Genomic DNA, 18,166 nt, shown 5'->3' on the forward strand with positions numbered 1-18,166 from the left:
AGCAAAAGTCAGTTTTTATTTTGTAAACAGTCTATTTACAGAAATCACTGTAGTTCTGTCTTTAGGTATCCTGAAAATAACTTAACAATAGTCACAATGAGAAATGCTGGGTAAGCAGCTATGTAAGAACCAAGGAGAAGAAAAATAACGTAGCACAATTCTGATATGGCTTCTGCTGCTTCTGCTGTTGCTGCTTCACAGGACTGTTGTACTTTTGTCCACCTGCTGTCTACACTTATTTTTCAATATATAAAATTCACAGGTAACAGCCCAGAGACGAAAGTAGTAAGAAATGTAACAGGTAGCAGAACTTTATGGAACCCATATCTTTTCTTTCTAGAATCAGAATCTTGGTGTTTACAACAATGCCAAGTAACTTTCTCATGCTGCTGTTGTGATGCCATACTGACTTCTGCTGGCATTTACATTGTTGGCAAATGTGCTGCATGAAGGGAAAACAACCTCACCTTTGAGAATGAAAACCACAGGAACACATTTTTGTCAAGATATTTTATATACACATGTAGCTCTAAGCTCTCTCAGGTCTCTTCAAATAAAGGTGATCTCCTGTGACAGCTCTTTTAAAGACAATTCACTTAAGTAGATGCATTTGCATTTTAAAGAAGGGTGTAGGAGGTAGCAATTAAAGAAAAAACTCTTGGTTAAATTTGTTCCTTTTCATAATGTCTTAAACCCTTCTCCCTAATATCCAATTTCTATTTTACCATTCCTCCCTCCCATTTGGCTAAAAAAATAAATAAATCCAGAAATATTTTCTTAACCTGATAATTGTTCAGGTTGAACTGTGAGGCTTTATATTGTGGCAAATACAATGAGAATTAAAAAAAAAAAAAAACCAAAGTTAAATTTTAAGCACATGTCTTTAGTCCTCTGTGCCTCTGCCTAGCCATTTATTTTTTCATCCCTGTTATCTGCATTGCAATGACCTTTATTTGGGAGCTGTATCATGCTCCTGTTGCAGTATCATGGCATTCTAACTCTGATTGTGGCATCTGTGTAGATAACAAAACTGAGTAAACCCTTGTTCGCATTTTTCTGGGAGGGCATTTTCAGTTTTTACCCTAAAATTTCTTTTAAAATTAGCACATTCAAATGGTAACAGCTACCAAAAAAAAAAAAAAAAAAAAAAAAAAAAAATTTACTCAGTCTACTTATTACCAGGAAGGTTTTGATAAAAGTCTAAAAGTTTTTGTAATGTTTTAAGATAAACCATGACTCAACATTAAACTTGAAAAGCACATACTGTAAGTTAAAGTTATCCCGAAATATCGGATTAGCCTGTTTGGGAGTTTTAAATGTGCCACTTAGTCTGAGTTTTTTGATCTCAAGGTGGGGTTATGTGGAAAACAATGCTCTGAGGAGCAGCCACAGTATATTTCAGGGTATGAAATTGCCAACATTGCTAAGACATTCTTACCTGTATTCAGCTCAATATGTATTGGGCAATTCATAGGAAGAAATGTTTTGCAACTCCTTCAAATATTCAGGATTTTAAATCATGAACTATCATAAAAAAATTGACTACATTTCTCTTAGTAAGAGAGTACTTTGCTTCATTCTGCTGTAAGTCATGCTTGGATGATTTGAATTCTGTTGTGTTTAACAAGATTCAGATAATTCATTTTCTCTCAGGATGATAAAAAGGATACAATGTCATTTATGGCTGTAATTCTCTTTCATAATTTTGCTCAGCAATATTTTTTTTTAGTGAAATGCTCATTGAAAATGGAACCATTAAATGTAATGTAAACATTTCTGAATTGAGATGTTAACATTTAAAAATTGCCTCATTTCTCTTTAATGTGTTTTGCTGTTTTTCTTGCCTAATTATCATTCTTTTCAATATTTATGTTAACATGACCTTTCTCTGACTGAATGGCTTTAAGTGCTTCTCAAGTACTTATAGCATCATGATTTTTAAATTAAATTATGTTGTTGCAGAAGAGACTGCAATGAAGCCCACAGAATACTAGGGAAACGAACAAGTTTCTTGTCCCGGAATATGAATGTAGTGATAGTGTTTATTAGCTCACTCTTTGAATCAATTCGAAGCAACTGTATCAGAGGAAGTATGACTTTGCTTCTTGTTCATTATCAGAAACATTCCAGCAAATTTAATGCTGGTCAAAATTGTCAGATTGAATAGCTGTGAAAGATTGTTTAATGTTGTAAAATGTTTATTACTTTTGTTTATTATGCCTTCATCCTGCTGACAGAATTAAGATTACATTACTGATTCTGTTTGCTCATGGGAAAAGATCACAGGAACACAGGCAGTAAGATCTGGCTCCACATCTTGAATTTTCAGGTCAATGTTGTTCCACAGCCAAAACCTACTCTTTTGAAATCTGTGAGATCTAGGGCTATAGCCTATGCAATAATAAGTAAATGCAGAATTTTCTTGTAAACAATGTGAGATGTTTACTTTGATTTTCTGCATATCTTTCAGCGTATGTGTTTGGTTTGTCTAGAATTTAAGAGTGAAGACCAGACTATCAAATCAGTTTCACTATGAAAGCTGTTACTGTATTACCAGACTTCCCAAATGTTTTCTCTTTTACCATCACCCTAAAAAAATATAGCAGTCTTTCTCAATCCTTCCACTGTTCTCTACTTAGAGATGACCATGAGTAAGAATATGATGATCTGAAAGACATGAATGACACACATCAAGGGAGAAAAAGGGAACAAAATAAATCACTGAAAAAAATCGAAAGAGATGCAGATTTTTAATATTTAACTTCTTAACATTGAAAGATGTGAACAAATATAAAGACAAAATAAGACTGAATGAATAATAATGGGTGTTAAAAGACTTCCTAAAAATGGGACATTAAAAAAAAAAAAAAAAAAAACAGAAAAAGCTTGTAAATTGTAGCAAAAGGTAAGCTTTAACTGAAACAGTCACTAATTGGCAAAATTTCTATGTACTCATCTCACTCTTTAATTCCATTTGATGTAAAAATGTCAAATAGAAAAAAACGAGGAACTGGCAGCTAACAGTCAATAAGTTCACAAAACTTAGTCCACAAGCTTCCCACAGAACAAAGCCTAATCCGGAAGAATGCTGAGTCTTCAAGGTTTTCTGACCTCAGTGGTTGAGCAATTGGGTATGACCTGACACTGTACTTTGTGGAGAGGTTTCTTGGGCTGAGTTCCTTAGTGGAATTGAGGAGAACTGGGGTTTTACCCCTGTATGGAAAATGCATGCAGTCTGTTTCTCATTGACTTTCTCTTGTATTTATGAATCTAGAGAATACAAAAAGGGAACTTTTGCAAGGTCAATGCATAAGTCAGGAAGACCAGGATCTTAAGGCAAGTTGCTATAGATGAATGGTGTGCATGGATATTCCAGAATATGAGGACAAAAATAGCAAGGCATTCCTGGAATTGTAAATTGTCAAGGTTGGAAAAATCTTTCGTGATCATCAAATCCAACCATCATGCTAGCACCACCATCATGTTCAACACCAAGGCATATCCCAAAGCATCCACACATTTTTTTTGAACACTTCCAGGGATGGTGGACCCCACAACCTCTCAGAGAAGGTTGTTCTGAAATCTGACAGACCTTGCTCTCTTTCCCTGAAAAAATTTTTCATATATCAAATCTAAACCTCCTCTGGTGCACCTTGAGGCCCTTTCCTCTCATTCTTTTTTTTCATTTTTCCCAACACTGAGTGAAGTTGTCTCAGCCAACAAGTTTATGTCACTCTTGTGCCAATAGCACTAATACAGCTTCTCTAACCCACCGTCCTTTCTTCCTGGATGTCAGGCTTGCCCAGGTAAACTTTAACACTTGGTGTTCACAAAGGATGCTCTAAAGCTTGGCAAGATATAGGAGAGCTTCCTCTGGGAGGCGTTCAACTAGAGTTAAACAAGACAGGTTCACTGCCAAGAGCTTTGGAAAAGCAGCACGAAAAGAGACGAAAGGGAAAAGCAGAGAGAGAAATAGAGAATGCAATCATCTTTTTTTTTTTTTTTTTTTAATGGGGAAAGATGTCAAACTGTCATGTTAGTCTCTGCTGAGGTTCTGAGCACGAACAGTTGCCAGGGTAACTGTTGTGCCAAGCCTCAGCACTTATGTATTTTTTCCATTGATAATTGCTAATGTGAACAAGTGCTGGCTTGCACTTTACACCTGCCTGGCTTGTAAGTCTACTTTAATTGGATGTGCCAAGATTGAGGAAAAAGTAATCTGCCCTTTCAAGACAAGTGACAGATAGATGAAGTGTTGCTTAGGCCTTTACTATAAAAATTTTGCTGACAAAATTACTATGAATTGTCTTCCCTCAGTGCAAATATACTGGCTTTGTTTATGGAATCAAGAGTTTAAGATTCATGGTTCATTATGAGTAACTATGCCATAAAGATTTTGGGAATATGTTGATGCTATGTGGCAAAATTCAACTTTTTTCCCCAGAGTTCACAGTGTCTTATATGCATATATGAAAATAATTTTTCAAAGGGATGGAGAAAAATGAGGAAAACTCAAAAAATATTACCATCCTTATAGATATGTACATGTATATATGTGTGTGTGTGTGTGTGTGTGTGCGCGTGTGCGCGTGTGTGCGTGTGTGTGTGTATGTGTGTGTATATATAAAGATCTTAAAAAAAATATTCTAAGGAAAAACCCTGGAGAATGAATAGGCACAAGTTTTAAAAAAAATATTCTGCTGCTAGTTTGTTCCGCAACATCAGAAGTGATGTGGAAATTTGGAGTGATCAGTTTTTTAATGTCCTGTCCAAGATATTCTGAAGACTGATAGATAGCAGCAGCATCTTAAATTCTTAAAGAAGTTCCCCTGAAATATTCAGGCTGAAAGCCAAGGAACTCAGGGATGACATAGTTTTTTTTCATGCTTTTTTTCTTAACTATATGGTCTCTCTCTGTATTTTGGACTATACTACAAAATCCTGTCAATAAGGTCTAATTCACTACTAAGCTGCCCCAAGAGGTAAAGAAAAGTTATTAGAGGGCCTTATTTTGCTATTTTTCTCTCTCTTTTTCCATCCCTTTTCCTTTTTTTCTTCCTGATCATCAGGAGATTACAGCGTTTTTATGCTATTTATTTGCTTTCCAGAGCTGTGTCAAGCCTGGCCTGCTCCATTGCTTAGTGTATTCATTGTGTGTAACTGTCTTTCTTTGATGTTGATTTCCTAGTGCACTTAAATGAAGTTTTCTGAAAACCAATATGCCATAGCAAATTAATATATGAATAATACATGGTGCTTATTTTAGCAGCTTTCATCAGAAGACCTCAAAGAACATCATGAAGGATAGCAGGGAGAAGGATGTTGCACTCCTTACATAAAATGGCACTATCAATGAGGGTATAAATAGGAGAAAACTATCCTACTTGACCAAAAATATCCTAAAAGTTAGACAGCATTAGATATGTCAGGAATTCTGATTGCATAACCTGACTTCATTCTGAGTTGTGCCAAAGGTTTCATGTGCATCTGTTTGCTCCTGTGGGACTGATTGAGGATTAAAAGGTTACAGTATAAGGCAGAACAGACCTAGTCAGTCCAACCCACCAAGCTGCTAGGCAAGATAGAGAATTAAAAGAGAAATTAGTGAAATCCCAAACATACTCCATAAAGCCCCATGAATGCTAGATAGGCATTTCATGTCCAGAAACACAGTGGCCTCAGAGGAATGCTATTTTAGTTAATGTTATTTAGGTTAAAAGCTTAAAAAAGGGAAGCTGCTGAAACTGCTCAGAACAGCAGAGGATTTCAAATACCTTACTTAAAATTCTTTTTAATACATGTTTTCAGTGATGTTCATGTACTTACGTACTTGTGTAATTCCCCCATGAGATAGACTCATGAGGCTAAATTCTCTCTCATACTCTCTCATGCTTGGTCACAGTGTCATGGAGATGAGAGAATTTGGAAGTACACAGAAGTAAATGAGAGTGCCAGGTGGTAATCAGAGTTGATAAGCCCCAACTGTAATGAAGTATTAGCTGGATGAGTGTTAAAAGTTCCTTTATTCTTGGCTGCTGCACATAGAAGTGCATAATGTCATGCTATGGGTTAGTAGTGCTGATCAGAGTTTAGGAGTTCATCAGAGTTTATCATACTTTCCAATGTCATCAAAAAGAAATTTGATTCACTTTCAGTGAAAAAATTGACCTAGATTTTTAGCTTCACCATGGAGATTCTCATAGAAGCATCTGTAATGGAGTTTATCCACAATGATTGTGACCAAACTGGAGCAGCAAAAGCATAATATAGTGGAGAACTGCAATGGAATAACAAATGTTCGTCTAACAACAAAGAAAAATTAATTGTAGAATCAAGTGTAGTAAACAGATGATTTTAATTCACACAACAATCAGATAAAAATTATTATCTTTTAAAATCTGTATTATGGGTGAAATCACACTGGATGTTTTAGAGTGGTCAATTTTAATTTTATTTCATAGTCTATCAATCTGAAAACTTCATAGCAGAGATAACAGAAAAATAGATGGGCTCTGACTTTATAGTTTAGTAAGAAAAAGTTGCTCCCTGGAGATGTATGATCCATTCAGCTTTCCAAGGAGAATTTGGAAAGAAACACCTGGAAAGTAGACCAGGAGAATGTACTTAGAAGCACTGTGGCTGCCTGGGGCTGATATCTGCCATTTATCCAGTATCATGCTGTAACAAATTGTATGATTGTCTTGTTACACTTGGCATTGTGAGGCCGCAGCTCAAGTACTAGTTAAGTTTTGAGCCCCTCACTTCAAAAAGGACATCCAGCATCAGTGTTCTTTTGTCCAGAGAAGGATGAAAAATCTGGTGGAGGATCTGGAAAACATGCCTTTTGAGGAGAAACTTAGAGAGCTGTGGCTGTATAGCCTGTGGAAGAGGAAACTCTGATGGACCTTTTTGCTCTCTACAACTGCCTGAAAGGAGGATGAAGTGATGTAGCTTTCATTTCCTCTGCCGTGTTTTAAGTGAAAAGATGAGAGGCCTTAAATTGCACCGGGGTGTTTCAGACTAGATATTAGGGAGAAAAAAATCACTGAAAGAGTGATTAGGCATTGGAATAAATTACTGAGGGCAGTGATGAAGTCACTGGCTCCAGAAATGTTCAAGAGGTATCTGAATGTGGTGCCTGGGGATAGGGGCTAGGGTTGATTATGGTGGTGCTGACCTGGAAGTTGGACTAGATGAGTTTAACAATCTCTGCTGACCTTGATGATTCTGTGTTCAAAGCCAGGTTGGATGAGACTTTGAGCAACCTGGTCTAGTGAAACATGCCTCTGCCTTTGGCAGAGGATTGGAACTAGGAATTATTTATGTCCTTTGTAACCCAAGCAGTTCTATGATTCTGTGATATGAAAATAGGATTATGCTCCTGTTGATATGTTAAGTCACAAAGTCAAGAAAGTTTATCAGCTGGGGTTGCAGCCACGTTCTTCCTGTGACAGACCTTTAATCAACCATCCTTTGATTTATTATCTGTAAAATTCAGTATAAGGTAGACCAATTAATACATTTCCCTCTTGTATTATTGAAGTCAAAGATATATGAGCAATGTCACTTATTTATGACCTACAATTTTGCCTGGGGGAGAGGCAAGGAATGACCAGTGTCCAGTTTGCTTAGTCCAGTCTCACTGTGATTTCCCTGGTAATTGCTCCTCACCACAAAATAAAAAGCCTCAGCAGGAAAAGGTGAGATCAGAAGTGGCTAGAAGGGGATCAGAGGCAGGGTAAAGGTGTTTGACACTTTTCTGTATAATTAAGTTAAGCACTGCAAAGAGTCTTTTTTCCCCCTGTGAGGACAGGGTTTTTCTGGCATGGATAGATGATAGATAGATAGATAGATAGATAGATAGATAGATAGATAGATAGATAGACAGATAGATAATGTTGGGATTTTAGCTGACTAGAGATTGGAAAAGTACAAGGTCGTGGCAAACTCTGAGTCCTGCACCTGCTGGGCCTAGCTGTAGTATGATAACAAATAGTGAAAGAGACATGAGAAAAGAGGGATGTAACCCCTAAGTAATGGGGAAGAGCTGATGTTGTGGTGTGGCCAATGGATGGTGAAAATTACAGAATATTCATGAGCTTATTACTTGTTGTATAAGTGTCTGATGCTCTCTTCAATAAATGGACCTTGCTGATGACTCATATTGAGCCCCGAGTTTTCCCTGCACCCGACAAATAGCTCATCCCCGACAAATGGCTCATTCTGCAACACAGATAGATAGATAGATGATAGATAGATAGATAGATAGATAGATAGATAGATAGATAGATAGATGGATGATAAAATGAATTCTTTGTCTCTCCTTTAACTCTGATATACTGTGTGAATGCAGTGTCTTGCAAGGACTATGTTGTTCCAGGAAGGACACCACTGTTGCTGGTAAAACAAGTTTAAATAGGCATATTCAAAATTACTATATTTATTTGTTTGCTTGTTTGTTTGTTTCACAGCTATTCTGTCAGAATTTTTTCCTCATTTTATTTTTCATCTTTCCGTTCTCCAAACCAAGAATTTGCTTTTCCTTTGAGTTAAAGAACAGCATTTCACCTCAAGTGCTCATCAATTGCAGCTGCATATTTAATTATTGTTAGACTTGTGAACTTTTTACTCGTTAACATTAAACTGGTGTAGTTCCTACAGTGTGAGAAGTAACTAAGATCAACTTTTAAGAGCAAATTAAAAGAGAAAAGCATCACCAGTATAGCAGAAATTAGAAAGAAAATAGAATAGAAGAAAATAAAGAAGGAAATCCTCCTAGATTTCAGAAGTCATTATCATCCAATTCTTTCACTCACATTAATGAGTAGAGCACTGGTAGAGCATTAATGAGTAGAGCACTGGTAGAGTGCAAGCTAGAGTACAATGTAGAGTACTTCCACTGAAGTCCATGATGAAAAAACCACCAACTTTTTCCTTTAGGTACCAACTTCAGTTACACTGGCCTAAAATAATACACCTTACTCTTAGCTATGCCCAGGTAACTGCCAGCGTGTCTCCTTGTAGCCATCCTCAGTTCAAAGTCAGGCTATTTAAGTTAATACATCTTCTCCTTGATTTAAAGTTTCATATTAACCTGAAAGACAGGGAGAGCTGAAAATCATGAAAACAATAATTCACAGAACTCAATTGATAAGCTGTAACTCATTAAATCATTATAACTATATCACATTCATAGGTGTGGGTTCTTTCCTTGTTCTTGTTTAGGATTTGTGAAAGTCCAAGACAAAAAATACATTTTCCTGATTTCTATACTAATAAACTGAGGGAGAAGCAAACACATGACATAGTCATGATTTATATAAGTAAAATTTTGATCAAATAAATATGCAAATTACAAGAAGGAAAAAAATTCTGTTGAAGAAAACTATTTTTCTAGACACATTTTCTTTCTGGTTCATCTTTTTTACATTCATCCCCTTAGCTATCAAAGGCAAAGGCAGCACATAGGCTTGCCTCTCTAAGTGTGAAGGACAATCCACAAAATTTCAGTGACAAATATTGTCCCTGTAAATTTCAGCCACTCTTATTTTCCAGGCAGTTTGCCTGGGGGTTTTTGTTGTTGTTGTTTTTTTTTTTTTTTTTTTACTTTCACTGCTGGGTGTCAATAGCCTGCTGCTTAAAACATACCAGCTGGGAAACAGGAACAGAACAAGCTGGAGCTAACTATTTGCAAAGTCTCCTTCACTGTGAAGTTATTTTGTGACTATGTTACTATGTTGCTATGACAGTGGTGAATGAGCTTGAACTACTGAAAGGGCTTGGTCACTTTTAGATAAGTGCTAAAATTGTTGAGTCACCATCTCTGGAACTGTTAAAAAAACCATGTGGATATGGCACTTGAAGATATACATGGTTTAGTGGTGAACATGGTGGTGGTGCTAAGTTGATGGCTGAATTTGATGAACTTAGAAGCCTTTTCCAACCTCAGTCTATGATTCTAAGGCTCAGGCTCTGGGGTGGCTAGATTTGAGGCCAAGACCCACATCAGATTTAGGTTCAGAATTAGTTGCATCAAAATCTCTCAATTTGAATTTCAAATGACAGCAGAGTCTCCTTCTCAAATCACCTCACAAAATTTCTAAAACTTCTTGGAAACTAAGAGTTGTTTTAAGTTTGACTCCCCAGTAGTCAAAGCTAAGGGACCTGTTACTGCTCTGACAATTTCAGGGAAAACAGGAAATACTCTTCCACTCAATAAAAGAAAAAAATGATCAGCATGTTCAATGCAGCTAGCCAGAATTTGGAAAGAAGAGAAAAGTTGGCCTCAAGTCGTATAAGGGGAGGTTTAGATTGGGTTATTTAAAATATTCTCTTTGGAAGAGATTGTCAGGCATTGGAACAGGCTGTACAGGGAAGCAATGGAGTCTCCCTCCTTGAAGATGTTTAAAAGATGTGTTGATATAGCACGTGGGTTCATGAGTTATTGAGAGGCTTGGCAGTGCTGGGTTACCAGTTGGAGTTGATAACCTCAGATATATTTGCATCCTAAAATGTTTTGTTTCTATGATTCTAATGAATCTGTTCTGCTTCTGTACTAAGACTATCTTCTATAGCGTTTTAACAGTTTGGGAAAATGAAATTATATCAGAAGGGTCCTGACTTAATTGTTTTGTTTTTATATTACATTGTGTATTACCTTAAAAGTATATATGTATATATTTGTAATGTATGTACAGATGTAAATGTGTGTGTGTGTTGAATGCTAAGTATTACAGCTTTAAGTGGATGGAGTAACTTTGCTGGCCTAGTGAGATACAGGGTGGATAACAAAGATGTGCAGTTGTATATAAGATAGATATTTTGATTCTATTAGGTATACCTAGACCAGTTTTTTCCCATTGAGTGTATATATCAGTAATTCTAGGTTTAGGTCCAGGAATGGAGGCCCACTGACCTTGCTACAGACAAATATAAAATTTGCTTTATGCTTCAATGTGCTTCAATTGAAATAAAAATCTGCATTCTGTCTATAACAACTCAGAAAATCTCCTGTATAAGTATATGACATGAAACATGATATTAAAAAATGGTGACTTCCTAAAAGCTCTTTGAATCAGCCACACAAGAAGAGCCTTCACTTTTGTTGTGTTGCCTTAGTTTAACACTCTTTAAATGTTTCACAGTACTATGATCTCCTCACAGCAAATATAATTAAACTTCCTTTCCTCTGGCACTAAACAGAACTTCATTATTACTTTCTAATTCCATAACTGTATGAGAGAAGCAAACTTTCTGAAATTGAAAATCTTTTTTCCAATTTCAGTTTTTCTTCCTCTTTATTTTTTTGGTAGGATGGACATATTTCTTTGTTTGGAAATTAAGATGTTCTCTGCTTCTGGGACATCATGGTGAAAATCTGTAATTAAGGTAAGAGAAATATCTTCAGATTTTCTACAATTTTACAGTCTTGCAATCGCTCATGGCTTCAGAAGTCTTGCCTGTAATTATCTTTCTGCGCTTCTTCTTTCCTCATAATTCTTCTAGAAACTAAAGTTACTTTGTTGCATTTTTAATGACATAAAGACTAAATTGTTACAGGAGTTTATTTAGCTAAACCAGCACCTGTGGGCTTTTTGGGTTTGTTGTTAGAGATGCCATCACAGATTTAAATTTTACCAGCCTGCGGGAATAGATTGCCTTTCTAAAGAAAACAATTCTTTCTGTAAAGTAATTCACCCTGCAGGAATTTTAAGGCCTGAGGATCTAAATCTGGTTTTGGAACACTTTATAGTTAGCATAAAATTTGAAAAACAGCTTTATAAACTAAGATCCTTCACTCCCAGTCAAAGAAAATAAGACTTACAGGATTTGCAAGTTTTGATCCCTACACTCCTAAAGAACTAATTTAAGAATTGATCTCTAGGTCACATAATTTTCCACTGAGGTTCATTTTCTAATACAGCCTGGATTTGAATAGGCAGTGTTGATGTATTGAGACTAAATTACACACTTCCTTCTAGAGGCATGGATTAACAAACATAAAGTTGTAGCATTTTAAAGGAGTGGAATTCACAAACACCAACACAAGCCAGTGGGAGCAGATCTGGCTATCTCTTGTAAAGGCTTTTTCAAATCCCTGCTCTAAGCAGCATTGTGAATCAAATCAAATGCTTAAATCAAAGATAAATGTAGGAATGATGGGAGGCCAGTTTTCAGAAACAGATGGATTTACCAGCCTCTTATGCTCTGTGTGGTGGGATTACCACCAGCAGGTTCAGCATGGAGTTTGTCTGGCAGCCTGCTCAGTTTTCGGAATAGATATCACATCTATAGCTTGCAGTGCTGCTGGGAGAAAAGGGATGTAGGATGTTGTTTTCTTTAGATCACTCACTTACTTACTAATCAGAAAAACAGTGGGTTTTAAACAATTATATAATTTCTTTAGGACACCTAAATGCTGTTCAGGTGTCCTAAAGAAAAGTTTTAATGATTGCACATACACAAGATAATAAAAATCAGTGGTATTTACTGAACTAAATACAGATATGGAGGTGTGTAAAATGTGACCAGTTCTTAACAGATTATTTCTGTCACATAATAGACTTGTCTAGATGCTTTCAAGAGAATCCTATAGACTTAATCTTTTTACTGTTGAATTGATGAGAGATGAGTTTTGCTGGCTGCTGTTGTCTGGGATCACCTTTTCTGCATGGTGTTGGCATGGTTGACATTGTTATAGTAATGTCCAGTCACAACTTCAGTAATAGTTTGGCTGCCAGATAAAGCTGTGATGCTTTTGTGATGGTTTTGTCAAGAAGTCTGTCATCATTGTTCAATTATAATCTAAAGAAAATACCTAAGGTTATAATTGCATAAATATGTTTATATATGGGCAACGCTACACACCCTCTATGCAGTCTATAGGTTGCAATTCATATTAAAATGATGGTTGAACCCATTCATTACAGAAACTTGCAGATGATCAGTTTCTTTTTTATTTAGTCGCAGATTAAATCCTCAGTGGTGTAGCACCTAAAAATGCCCTAGTCATGCCCTTTGAAATTTCTGTGAGAACAGCCAAAACCATTCAGCATTTTCCCCTAAATATACTCAAAAAAATCAGAAGTATTTTCTGAGTTCTGCAGTTTCTTTACCCACTGTCATCAAGAATGCATTTTGCTGAAATATTATGCTCATGTATCCAATTTTCTTGGTCGTATTTCATTATGTCTTGAAGTGTAAGTAAACTTGATTGATGCAAATTGACTGATTATGTCCAAGTTCTAACCCAAGCCTTGCAACAGTTGTTAGCAGATGCTGAGAATTTTTTGCTCTTACTCTACTTCAAAGCATAGGTCTGCATTTCAGATGATGTTTCTATAGTTGTGTGTGAGAAAAAAAACCTATAATTTCTTGCTGAACTATATCCACAGCTCTGAATTATCAGTTCTTACCAGCCTTATGATATCTGGTAATTTATATGTAATGTGTGAAACTGGAAATGTGAGTTTGAGTGTAAATATATCAAAGCATCATTCTGATTGAATTTTAAGTTCTTTATATAACCTTGACTCCAGTTCATGCCTATCAGCTTATAGGACTTCTGTTACTTAAAGCAAACATAAATTTATATCCGCTGCTTCTAAAATCACTTTATTTCTTTTCAGTAGCATGAAAATAACTTCTGACTGTTTCAGCTGGCAGATGTTTGAGTGGCAAATTGCTATTAAGAAAAAGAGAGAAGGCCCATGGAGTTTGCAAACTCACATTTAGCAGGTCCTACAGTGAAAAATTCTGAAAAGCACAAGGATAGAACAATATGTGATTTTAATTGTAGGATAAAAATTGGAACGATTACATTTTTGCAAAAACAATCACCTTGTTTTTAGCTCTGTGAGCTAGTGAAACATCAGAGATTTTTAAGATGCTGCTTTCAAAGAGTGATTAGAAAGCAATCTCTTGTAAAATGCATATAACCTCCAGAGTTTGAGCACAGTCCCTGTGTGCCCACCTGAAACAGCATGCAGCAGAATCATGCAAACTTCAGATTATTATTTTCCTAAACCCAGAACTTAAGTTAGACCTTCCTTAAGAATAAATAGCTGTTGAATATGGAATCAGGATCAGAACTATGGAACTGAAATAAGACATGATTCCTAAAATAAAAGCAATTTCAGACTTTAAGTGAAACCTTATTTTATTCTGGTAGAGGCTATTCAGAGAATTTCTGGTGATTAAAAGGCATTCATCCATGAATGGAAGGAATGTATTCAAGCCTCAATATGTTTTATTGCCAGGTTTCTAAAGAGCCTGAATCCCAACCATAATGGTGAATGACAGCACACTCTGTGTTTTGTTAGAGAGAGAGGCAAGGCAGAGCACCACAGCCTTTGTCATATGGATCTCACTCAGATGTCAGTGAATATAATATACATGCAGACTTATACCTGATTTTTTTTAAGTTGAATTATCAAATGAAACCTAGTTGTAGCATTAAATATCTAATCTGTTCGAGACTGATGGAAACTGTGCATAACTTTAGTGGTGAAAATAAAGTCATAAACTGCTGTTTGTGAAAGGAGCATGGATCTCTCTATTATCTTCCTTCTTGAAATAACAAAACCAAAAATGAAGGAAAATATAAAAAACAGCACCAAAAATGTGCTTTCTTATTGAACAGAAGCAAATAATTTTACATATAACTGTTGGAGAATCTCCAAATATTTTACTGAAGATATAGATGGTCTGCATCATTCAGGTACTGTCAGAGGAACAGAACTGTCCTCTTCTGGGAATGTATTGTTGAAATATATCTGTCACTGGGTGCCATCTGGTCCATCACAAAACAGATCACGTTGCATTTCAGAGGTATCTATTCATAGTTCTTCCTAAGAACAAAGCTACTGACAGAACGGGACAATAGGCAGGAGGGAAGGAATGTATGGAAAGCACAGATTATTGCAAGATACCTTTCTTCAAAGGTAATGTCCTGTAGTTGCCCGGGTTACACCACCCTGAAATACAGCCTGTTTGATAACTGGAGGCCAGTGACAACAAAAGCCATGTCTTCACAGTGTCCTCTGATTAGGCAAAGTTTAATTTCAGTTATAAAACAAGCCAAGAACTTGCTAGATGATGCTGGGAGCCTCCCCTGAATGCACTCCCAATGTTAGGGCCAGCAACATTTGCGGTCCTTCTACCCTGTGAAATTAAGCAACTGCTTTTTCAAAGCTTTTCTAAAGGGGAATGGGCAGGGTATGGCATCAGGGTCCTTCCAGCACTGGGCTACAAGTGCTGACTATGGATACTGATAACTTTGGGATGACTTAGTGTTGATGGAACTGTTTTCTGTGAGAAAGTACATTTTATCTGAAACCCAGAAACTTAGAAAAAAAATTGTTTTGTCTTCCAATTAAGGTAGATATTAAAAGAGGGAACATGATTTTCTTGGAATTAAAATTTATAGAGTAATGGGCAAAACATAAATAAAATAAGTTGTTTTTGCAAAAGTAGACATTGAAGTTTATGATTCTTAACATTCTTTCTGTAACAATTTATTTCCAGTCAGAATTAAGAAAAGTTATAACAAATATCTTTGAGCAGAATTTGTTCTGTAATCAACTCTATTCCACAATAGTTCTGAAAGTTCAGATTTTCTTTTCCTGTCTTGATTACAAGTGTGTCTCTTGCCAGTTAAAGAGGTGTCAGGGCACCCTAGAAGCTGACCAGTGTTGAAGAACTGTTTTTTGCACAACTGGATGCCAGACTTCACCCAATCATTTTGGGCACGGAGCAGGGCATGGAGCAGCCTGGTCTAGTGGAAGGTATCCCTGTCCATGGCATGGGGCTTGCAGCTAGGAGGTGCCTTTCAGCTCAAACCATTCTATGGCATTGCATAAGAAGAAACTTGGCTTCCTCACTCTTTCTAAAGTGACGAGACTGAGACTTCAGGCCTTCAGAGTGCTAAGATATCTGATGCCAGACAATCATTTCAGGAAAACATTGAGGCAGACAATCCAGCCAATGGCTTGTTCAGCAATCCTTCAAGCAGAACATTATGAGGGACTCTAAGTTATCTCTGTTTCCTGTGAATAAGGAGGGACTAGTGAGATGCAGTGGGGGTGATAGCAGCCAGCTTCCAAATAGGACAAGCAAAGGTGACAAAAAAAGCTGATAAACCCAAAGCTTTATGACAGAGGATGGGGTTTTTTGTTTTCTTTTTTTTTTTTTTTGGTGGGGGGGTGGATTTTTTGGGGTGGGGCGCAGTTGTGCATTTTTTATCCTTTTTTAAATTCTAATTTTGTTCGTTGTTATCAGAAATTATTAGTTCAGCTATGACAGATAATGAGTTAGCTACAGTACTTTTAAAACAAAACTAAATCAAGACATTGTCCTGGAAGAACAGTGTTGATTGTGAGTGGTGTGAAAAACCAGACACCATGTCATAGCAACTAACACATCTCAGCAGTTAGGGCTCACTGCTTTGTTTATCAGCCTCACCATAATAGGTCTATCATTATTGCTTTCACTACTAGACTTCTTCATTATGATTTTCTGATAGTATCTAGAACTGGACTTTGTGACCCAGTTATTAACTTCTAGCTTTCTACATACAATATACATAAGTAGCACAAAAAGCAATATGTATCTGTGTGTGTATATATATATATACACACAAATATACATCTATATATATATATATATATATGAAAACCTACTGCGTTATGATAATTGATATTTTGTAATAGATACATCTCTACTAATATATCACACCACAGCATATGTACAATGTCATTGTCTCCCTTGGGTTTTATACGAAATTTTGTATAGATGAGACATACGATTTTATGATACCATGATGTACTGTATTCTCATTTCTTCCACTGTTGCATACGCAATTCAAAAGGCATCTTAATATACTTCCCAAGGGAGCTTTTCCTGTGCTTTCTATTCATAGTTTTTGTTCATACTCTGTTTATTTCTAATAACTGTTCTAATGACAGCTTTAGACATAATTTTGTACACTTAAGTAGACATGGAGAATTACAGTATCAGAACAATATCTGGAACTATTATGCAAATTTATTATTTGTATGGCCCTCCCCCAAATAAATTTAGAATAGACAAAGATCTGAAGAACACAGATCTTTTGCCACATTTCTACTTTTTAAGTCTATAAAGTTTGTGTATTTTGAGATAGATCCTGAGGTCTGGATGCAAAACCAACTATTACTTGTGTTTATATATCATATTTTCCTGACAAAAAATTGGGTGTTGTTGTGAAGAGGTTTCATTATGGAGTTGTTGGGCAAATAATATCAACTCTTGTGCCTGCATTCCAGCAGCATACTAATCAAACAGCTATTTAATGGATACTGCACTTCTGCTTGGCAAATGAAGCCCTGTTTGGCAGAATTTCAATTTTGGTAAAAAGTTATAAAAGAATACTGGATCTTCTCATATGAAAGCAGAAGTGTTTAAAGGCAGCTAATGGTATTGCCACTGTATAGAAAATCTGGTTTCTAAACTCTTTATTTTCTTGTGTCTGTGGGATGTGACAGGAGAAGGTGATGACTGCTATTAAAGGGAGACATCAGTTACAGTGCTGTCCATAAATGTAGTTTGTTCAGCAATAATTTCTTTTTTCTCTGGTTTTTCTTTTCTTCTTCAGGACTTTCTGATTTCAAATCTCTGTATTCTTTAAAGTATTTACATGATGTCAAAGAGGGCCAATATCATCACTCTGACAGACAAAGTATTTCAGGGGGCTTGCTTACTTGAAAGGAAGATATGCCAAAGAGATCTTCAAGACAGCTAAAAGTACAAGCTCAACTTGATAGTGGGCTTAAACACTTAAAATAATGCTGATTTTTAACTTTATTCCTATGAAAATTTTAGCTGTAAACCCTGGCTGCAATGATTAAAAATGCATGGGAATCTCCAGTGAGCTTTCTCCCTCAGTTTATTTCTTTGTTTTGCATTTTGTTGGAGTATTTCTGTTAAAACCTCATTATGTCATGTCTTTGCCAAAACTGCTGGCTCAAACTGCATTAGGAGTTGTTCTACTGTGCATCCATGGCTGATGTGCTGTACATTGGCCCACACTGGATGCTCATTGCTGCTGGAGAGGTACTTAGTTTTCAAACGAAAATCCCAATGTTTGCAAACGTGACCTTCTATTAAATAACCACTATAAATTATTTAC

The 18,166-nt window shown here is 36.2% G+C and overlaps 1 protein-coding gene across 9 annotated transcripts in view; it reads left to right on the forward strand.

Moving 5' to 3' along the window:
• TENM4 (teneurin transmembrane protein 4) overlaps nt 1-18,166 on the forward strand; it is a 1,542,144-nt gene that overhangs the window by 610,510 nt on the left and 913,468 nt on the right. For all 9 annotated transcript variants that reach the window (XM_064720073.1, XM_064720105.1, XM_064720113.1 and 6 more), the window contains exon 5: nt 11,313-11,388. The gene's annotated coding sequence lies outside the window, so the exon portion shown is untranslated. The remainder of the gene's footprint in view (nt 1-11,312; nt 11,389-18,166) is intronic.

This window comes from Zonotrichia leucophrys, chromosome 1, assembly GCF_028769735.1.
Source record: "Zonotrichia leucophrys gambelii isolate GWCS_2022_RI chromosome 1, RI_Zleu_2.0, whole genome shotgun sequence".
NCBI classification, from domain to species: domain Eukaryota; kingdom Metazoa; phylum Chordata; class Aves; order Passeriformes; family Passerellidae; genus Zonotrichia; species Zonotrichia leucophrys.